Source organism: Silurus aristotelis, assembly GCF_946808225.1.
Source record: "Silurus aristotelis genome assembly, chromosome: 17".
NCBI lineage: Eukaryota > Metazoa > Chordata > Actinopteri > Siluriformes > Siluridae > Silurus > Silurus aristotelis.
This window is the reverse complement of record NC_139590.1, coordinates 20,315,139-20,324,445: the sequence shown is the minus strand read 5'-3', so window position 1 is coordinate 20,324,445 and position 9,307 is coordinate 20,315,139.

The window sequence follows — 9,307 nt, the reverse complement described above, 5'->3', positions numbered from 1 at the left end:
TTTACCTATGTAGCTGTTTTTCATACATCGCACATTCATTTTAAATAGGAAGAATAAATAAACGAAAAAAATATACTGTCAAACAGTTCATGTTGATGCTAATGTATAGTGTCATTTTTTTTAACGACAGTTCTTATTAGCAAAAAAAAAAGACGCTAGCATTGGATTCAAGTTGTCGTGTAATGGGAACGTTCCCTCCGTGATCTGAATAGCATATTGACATAAGTTTGCAGTTGCATGAGGTTAATTCTTAGGACAACTCGGGGCAAATTATGATTTCTTTGTGTATACCTGCCCTGGCTTCGTTTCCCTCTGTAGTCACTGAATGTCCATTGTGTAAAAAGTGCAATTCTGTGGTAAAATTTCCAGCAAGTACCTAATAATCTGGCAGCCCTGAGTCTTCCGAGTTGTGTTGCACGGGTAACATTTATAAAATATTATTTATGAGACTTTTTTCACCTTGTTGCTTGGTTTAAAATATATTAGAGAAGGTTCCTTCCTTGCCACGAAGGTATAATTTGACCGCACCCTCAACAGAGTGTCCAGATAAATAAATAAAAAAGGAGCAAACTTTAATATTTGACTTGATGAAAACGGTTTGGAAAAGTGTGTGTATCCTCATTGTGCTTTCTCATCATGCTGACGGGAAACGTTCCTGAAAATGCAGTACGTTTTGCACACGCTTTGGCCTGCAGGTCGCGTAGGTGCCAAGTGTGCAATTGTGCTTTCTTCAGAGACTAAAACGTGGATTAGTGGATGCAGTGGACATTTAAATGCAACTATGATGAAATATCACAGGCTTATGCATTAGCATGGCTAAACGGTGGTATTCTGGTAACCGCCCCTGAAGTGTATTTTATAGTAATGCGAGGCCTTGATTTTGGAGACCCATTTGGTTGTACACAACCAATAGGCTACTGTGCTCAAAGCATCTTATCCGAACAAGAAATGAAATGATGCCTCATAGTTTCTATGATCCAACATGTCATGAGCTGGGTAATCTGTAATACTAAGAAAACTCTCCAATATAAAAGAAAGGAATTTATACTTGTCACATGTACATTACAGGGCAGTGATATAGTGGTAGCTTGGCGATACCAGGGCTTTACCTTAGACCTTCTCATCAATAAACCAGAGCCTTAACCAATGAGCTACCACTTTCCTTGAATTAGAATTGTCCAATCGAAAAGCCATTAAAGGTAAAAGTAAGGGCCTCTGTCTCAGTGACTATCTAAGATTTAAAAAGACTCATGTAGATTCATATCATATTATTTACCAAATGGGATTAGTGGGGGCTTGGGACTAGGTGGGCTGTGTCGCAGCCAGTGGCACAGGAGGCACTGCAGGGGAAGACAGAAAAGTGAATTTAGCAAATTATGGAAGCAAATGTCAAGGAGCAAGTTGAAAAGGTCTTTCAGTTCTGTAAATGAAAATGTGTTGGTAGATTTGAAACATGCTGTGCTTTCAAGACAGCCCAAGAATATCTTGCAAGTAGAGAAAATATGCAGTACATAATATACAAACATAATATTTGCTAGTTACAAGGTTTTTTTTTAAATATATATATATATATATATATATATATATATATATATATATATATATATATATATATATATCCATCCATCCATCCATTTTCTCCCGCTTATCCGTAATTCGGGTCGCGGGGGCAGCAGTCTAAGCAGGCATACCCCACCTTCGACTGCTGCCCAATCCACACAGCACCGTCCCTTACGGTCCCTCCTGCAGGTGGTGAGCCCACGGGAATATATATATATATATATATATATATATATATATATATATATATATATATTATTTATTTTTTTTTTTTTTAAGGTGAATCAAATATAAAGTAATTGTACAGAAATATTTTGTAGAAAAACAGTAAGCTAAAGATCAATAGTAGGTCATTTCCTACTTCCTTAGTACTAATACAAGCACTAATGTTCCTAACAATGCATAAGGATGAACTGCTAGTGTTTTGTTCAATAGTGTAATACTAATAGTTGACTATCAGCTTGCAGTCTTAGCCGATAGCCTTAGAGAAACGTGGTATGACGTGACCAAAAGACTCCTAGTGATTTATATCTCTCAGACGTGACGAACGTATTGCGCTAGAGATCGTGCTCGTTCACCTTCCCCACTTTCATGAATCCATCTTCGCCTTCCTCTCATCTGCAGCCACTTGTCTTTGTGAAGCGTTAAGTGATAGAGCATTCTTCCATCTCCTAATGCTCCAACTGGATGACAGCCATTTTGAGCGTCACTCTACCGCCTTTTACATTCGATACAGGCTCTTTGGCCGGTGTTTATATTCGTCGGCGATCACAAGGCGCCCGTACAGTGAGGCATCATTTATCAACCCTTATGAGTACGGTTAAAAGGGAACTAATGAAGCCATGTAATTCTCTCCCTCTGTCCCATGAATGTGGTCTCATCAGTCTCTGTCTCACACACACAAACACACATACATACGTCTCCTTCGTGGCATGTTAGGTCAGCTGTCTGTTATTAATGGTTTGTTCATCGTTGACTGTTGCATTAAATAGTTAGGAGTATTAAAGGCACCTTAAGTCTATATCCAAGTGCTATTATATACCACTGACAATCAGGTAAGACATCTTTCGTAATGTTTTGGGACTCCACAAATCAGCAGAACAAATATGTTATGGATTATAAAATTCTCTGGAACTGTAATTAAGTGTTATAAAGCTGGTTCTTCTCAAGGTTCCATCTGGTGGGAATTTTTCCTGGCCACTCTCACCACCAGCTCAGAATTAATACACATATAATACACATAATCTATTTATTTCTGTCCGACCTCCATTGTTCAGAGTGATTGTTGGAGGGTTGAATACTGTTCTGGCTCACTTGGTGTTTTAATAATAATAATGATGATGATGGTGATGATAATGGTGAAGAGCTCTCCAAAATCTCCCATAGAGGTTCAATTAAGGCTAACATGCACACCTAGGAAGTGTTTTCTAGCACGTCGGGACATCAAATAGGGGCTGATGAGGAGCTTTGGATAAACATCACCACTGGAGTGGTAAATATATTACAGGTGAGTGCTGGCGCTTAGAGAAAAGATGTCAATAAAAAAAAAAACTACTTAATTTTTTTTAAGTGTTGCTGGGGGGGAGCTCAGGCTAAGCAAACTTCTCATAAAAAATGAAATGAACTGAGCTGTGAAATAATGAATAGTGCCTTCTTTTCTCATATTTTTTTTCGCAAACAGGACTTCCCTGTCAGCAACAGCAACAGGGCAGACATAGAGGTGCCAGCATTGCTAAGAAAAAAATACTAGCAAAAAGAAAAAAAACACAAAAAAACATAAACCACTAAAACCTGGTCTATCGACGAGACAGCTAATGGTTGAGATATACTGTATATATATATATATAGTGTCAAGGAACAATAAGAAATCTGTGAGGGGAGAAAAAAAAAATCCAGTGTAAGCAAAACTTGATAATAAGCATTTCCTGGTCTTTTCACCAACCAAACAGACCACAGTCCCACCCTGTTGGTTTGTACTGACTCGCTAGACAAGAGGCTCGTCACTTCACAGGTCAACCTAGATAAAGTTGGCGCAAAGCGAAAGTAACTTCTGAAGTCGAGGCTCGTGTTTCACGACCAGCATCGCTTTTTTTTCTTTTACCTTTTATCCGTGTTACTTCTTACATCTTCTTAAGAGCTTAAGAGAGAAGCAGAGAAGTGTGGTTTTCAGGTGGAGCTCATATATCACTGTAGCAGGGGGTCAAAAATCTTACAGCTGGATGGTGATGTGGTGCGGAAAAGGAGCTCGAAGAGGATTGTAGGTTTGGTGATCTGCAAATGAATTCAGTTAATTATATATAATTGATAGATAGATAGATAGATAGATAGATAGATAGATAGATAGATAGATAGATAGATAGATAGATAGATAGATAGATAGATAGATAGATAGATAGACCGACGGACGGACCGACGGACGGACGGACCGACGGACGGACGGACGGACGGACCTTGCCCAATCTATTACTACATTATTGTTGTCATGATTACGTTCAAACAAATGTATTGATTTACAACTTGTGTAATTATGCAATTATGTACAAGCTTGTGTGTGTGTGTGTGTGTGTGTGTGTGTGTGTGTGTGCTGTAAATGTAAAGGCTTTCCACTCAATGGCGGCTTAGTGTGACAGGTGGGCAACAGCAAGAGTCGGATTTCCCGCAACCATGTATGTGTGTGTGTGTGTGTGTGTGTGTGTGTGTGTGTGTGTGTGTGTGTGAGGTACAGTAATGAACCACCTCACACACCTCTTTTGTCCGGAATCTCCACCTGCAAGATTCCCACCTGGGACTCACAAGGGTGTGTGTGTGTGTGTGTGTGTGTGTGTGTGTGTGTGTGTGTGTAAAACGACAGCTCCGCTCAGTTGCACTTGATGGATGAGCTGACCTCAAAGCTAACACGATCCATACAACGAAACCTCTCACCACACACACACACACACACACACACACACACACACACACACACACACACACACACACACACACACACACACACGCACACCTTTCTTTGTCTCCCTACACTTACATTCACACTTATCTACAGACCACATACTTGATGCTCATTACAGCACCCTGAGTGCTAGCAAACTGCTGTCTGGAGGATGTAATGGTTTCTGGATCAATCTAACTTTTTTTCATACAGTATCATCAAATTACTTGTAATTTTTAATTTCAAAACTGGACAAAAGTTTGTGGACACTTGAGCATAAAATTGGCATGTGCTTCTTTTTGAACCGTCACATTTGTGTCCCAATTATTGTTAACTAAATTAAAACCACTTAGATTTTAATTGAGGTTGTGATAACACACAGACAAATATACTTACATGTACACATACACGTGTGTGTGGCCAGGTTGATTTAGTGTGTTTGGGGTGCTGGAAAGAGAATGTAGTGTTTTGTATCAAGAGTTTTGTTTAGCTTTTGGACTGTGTGCACGTATCCGATTTATTTCTGACATTTTGACAGAACCGGTGTTTCCTCACTGTACAAATACATACTAATGACCTGCCAGTCATTCTTTTTTTTTTTTTTTTGGGTTCCGCTTTATGACACACACCATTTCCTACTCTCTTTTTCTCTGTTACCTTCTTCAGTCTTTTATTTCTGTTTTTATTTATCTATTTTTTTATTCTTTCACACATCACCTTTTTTTTTCATATGTATACACACACATGCTAAATCAGTTAATGAGCTGACTGTAAAGTGCACATTATTAAGTCATTAGGAAAAGAAAACACTCAAGGCCACACAAAGATGATTTAGTGTGTGTGTGTGTGTGTGTGTGTGTGTGTGTGTGTGTGTGTGTGTGTGTGTGTGTGTGTGTGTGTGTGTGTGTGTGTGTGTGTGAGTTCGTAACCACTTAATCCAGCCATTCAGAAACGTCTCTTTTCCTTTCTGGATCATTAGTGTTTATTAAGGCCAAGCTAACAATGTTATTTTTACATTCATGACCAATCTGTCGGTAAATAAAGGCCAGTAATGAGGTCATTAGGGATTAATGAGCAGACTAGCGCTGACGAGCGGCCCGAAAAATAAACAAGGACTTTAGGCCTTGCCGAGAGTTTTTCAACGACACTAGAGGTGTACTTAAGGTCAGTACTTCATCAGGCTCTCGTTTTATATACTCCATCATGAAATAAATATAACCGAAATAAAATCTCATGTTCCAAATAAAAATATGTCTCCTCATAACAGGATCACATCACACCATATCATACTGCAGCGTATTGTATCATATCATTCCACACGATACCAAATCACATCATATGAGATATGACAAGATCATATCATTGCATAAATCATATATCATCACATCATATTGCATTACATAACACTATCCTATCACTTCATATCATACCATACATATCATATAGTATCATATGATGTCACATGATGTTGCATCACATCACATAACACCAAATCACATCAAATCAGATATCATATCATATCTCATATCACACCATATACTGTACCATATCATGTTAGATCATCACATAACATTGTATTGTATAATATCATATATCACATTACACCATATCATGTTATATATTTTATTATCATATAATCACACCATATCTTTCCATACCATAATCATATCATTGCATCACATCAAATAACACCATATCGTATCATATACTGTTCCATATTATCATATCGTATCATCACATCATATATATCATATTATATATCATACATTATCATATCACATCACATCACACTGTATTGTATCATATCATGCCGTACCGTATCACCCCAATACCTTACCATATTACATCATAACATATACCTGTTATATCATAAACAGTGGGGTTTTTTTTTCCCAAATGTTTTTGTATCTGGTTAAGTTGTGTAAGTGGTTAATATTAGAATAAACAACGAAACACTGAACTTTCCAGATTACGTCTTGCACCCAGGACGTGTTTCTAAAAACTCCTAATCTACCCCAAGCTCCTCACTACTTCTCTGTTTCAGTCTAATTTTAAATCTTAATTTGTTCCAAAAAAAAAAAAAACCCACCACTAATAACTTTATAATTTTGAGTCATGTTTCCATATGCGTGTGTGGGTTTTGTAGTTGGCACTTACTAGCCCATCATCTGTTTAAATAATTAACAACCTTGGGGAAAGAGTGAGAGAGAAAGACACACATAGAACGGAGAGAAAGAAAAGAGGTTTTCTCAGCCAGACACTAAACCTGATCCTCTGTACTGAGACAGCGACACAAAGAACGAGGGACACACACAGAACGGGAGAGAAGTGTGAAGAAGACAAAGGCCTCCCATCTGTCATTATCAGTTAAGTGGCCGGAGTAACTTTGCACTTTCAAATAAAACATTGATGCCTCATCACTGCCAATTAATGTCGCCATTCCAAATTGGCGCACACACACACACACACACACACACACACAGATCGGTTTCAGTGTCAAAGAGGTGTGTTAGGAGCTCCCTTCGAAATTTCTCTCCTCTGTACAGATTGTTTATTTATTCATCTGTTACCCTTAACATTCATTTTCTGTGTGTGTGTGTGTGTGTGTGTGTGTGTGTGTGTGTGTGGTTGTGTGGTTGTGTGGGTGTGTAGGAGGAGGGTGGGGCAGGCATGGATCAGCCTCACCTGTAAAAGTCAGCAGGCTCAGGTGTGTCTAGGAGAAACCGGAGCGCTTTTGTGCTCCTGTCAGCCATTAATGCGCTTATAGATGAACACTCGTCTGGGGCCCATTCCGTAGAGCCGTGTTTTTATGAGAGTGTGCAGCCAGTGATGTCATAACTTCAGGATGCCATTTCAGTAGCTGCCAAATAGTCTGCTGGCTAATCGGATCTTATGCCTATAGACTGCAGGAAATATACAATAAATAGATAAATATGTGGACACCCCACCATAATATCGGTTCAGTACGTGCTTCTTCTTGAACATCCCATTCTATATTTAATCCCTGTCTGCTTTTTTTGAAGAGTGTTATTAAAGTCAGATGATGATGTCGGTGAGGTGAGGAGGCCTGAGGTGCAGTCAGCGTTCACATTCATTCCAAAGGTGTTCAACAGGGTTGAAGATCTTCTACTCCAACCCATGTAAAGCACATCTTTATAGAGCTGGCTTTGTGCACAGGTGCATTGTCATGTTGGAACAGGTTTGGGTCTCCTTATTTAAGTGAAGGGAATCTTTCATTCTCCTGAATCCAGAGGCATTCAGTAGAATTGTGTAGTGAAAGTTTGGAGAAGAACCACATATGGCTGGAAAAAGTCTCAATACGTGTGTCGAAAATGTGTAAACTTACATTTTAGTTTATTTTACTGATTTAAAAATTAGCGTTTGTACATAGACTCACTATGTGCTAGGTAATATAAGCAATTTTTATTTAATTATGTTAGACCAGGGTGTCATTTGTGTTCTGTTCCATGTATAAACATGTTTATTTAAACTGAAGGGAAAATATTATTTAATTAACATAAGTTAAAGGGGCTTTCACTACTGTATTATAATCATAATTTAATCATAATAAAACATCAAGTAGGCTTTATAGGCATGAATTGAGGAGCCCATGTAGGCCCCAACCTACTCTACTTAATGTTAGCAGCCCACCAATACTTTTGGTTGCATGCAGTGGCCCCTTATGCGGGGAGTCCCCAATGGGCATATTTTCTGGGGAGTGTGTTCCTGAGTGTTCCTGTGTATCAGTGGTTTCATCTGGGTTAGTTTCATCTGATTAAGACACCCGGAGGACCGAATTTTTTCTACTGGGTTAAGAGATAAAAAGATCATGCAGGAGCTCTGATTAGCAGTAAATCATTTCTATTTCAATCTTTTTTGCTAATTTTATGCACTAAACAGTTATGTCTAAATAGCAGTCATGCAAAAATAAAGAAATAAAGATAGAAAGAAGTAAGAAGAAAAGTAGGAGAATGGCTTTACATTTGAATCTGACTCACACCATAATGATGGATGAAGTGAGGTTGTGATTGTGGTGTGAATGGAGACACTGCGCTCCTCCTGGAGAGACGAGAAAGACAAGCAGAAGTCTCTGAGCTCAGCTCATTACTGCACTGCACGCAACAATGAGTTATCTATATAATGTAGTTAATAATGCTGTAATGATACCACCATCATCTACAACTATAGAGTTACTGCTGCGGCTGCTGCTGTTGTTGTTGTGGTTGTTTTGTGTGTGTGTGTGTGTGTGTGTGTGTGTGTGTGTGTGTGTCTGTGTGTAATTAAGTGTGCTGTGTTTAAATATTTGATGTGTGTTACCTGAGAAGGGGAGTTTACTCTGAACGCCAAAACCCATCATCATTGTTTTAGTCTTTGGTCCTTCACACACAAGAGGATAAAGTTCTAGGAAGTGTGCACACACACATACACACACAAACAAACAACATACACGTAGATACTGTTTTAAGACTTTGTATAAGCATCTTTGGCAGCAAATCCAATTACCTGATTCTTTCTGGCGGATCTTCTGAGGCTCAATCAGGACGGATAGGAAGCATCTGTGAACTGTATCTTCAGGTCTCTTTGCAGATGGTTCGGCGCTTTGGCTGGGCTACGTTTTTTTCCATCATGGACCGCTTTATGTATATTTGGCAGTATTCAACTCTAAAGTCGTACTGTCTTTGTTAGTGAGAAGCATCCTCCTTGCATTATGCTGCCACCACCATGCTTTGTTTTTAATCACATCATGCTTTTTCATCAAGCTCTCAAAATCACGCCATAGGAGATCTTCCACCAGTCCTTGCTCACCTCCTTTACCAA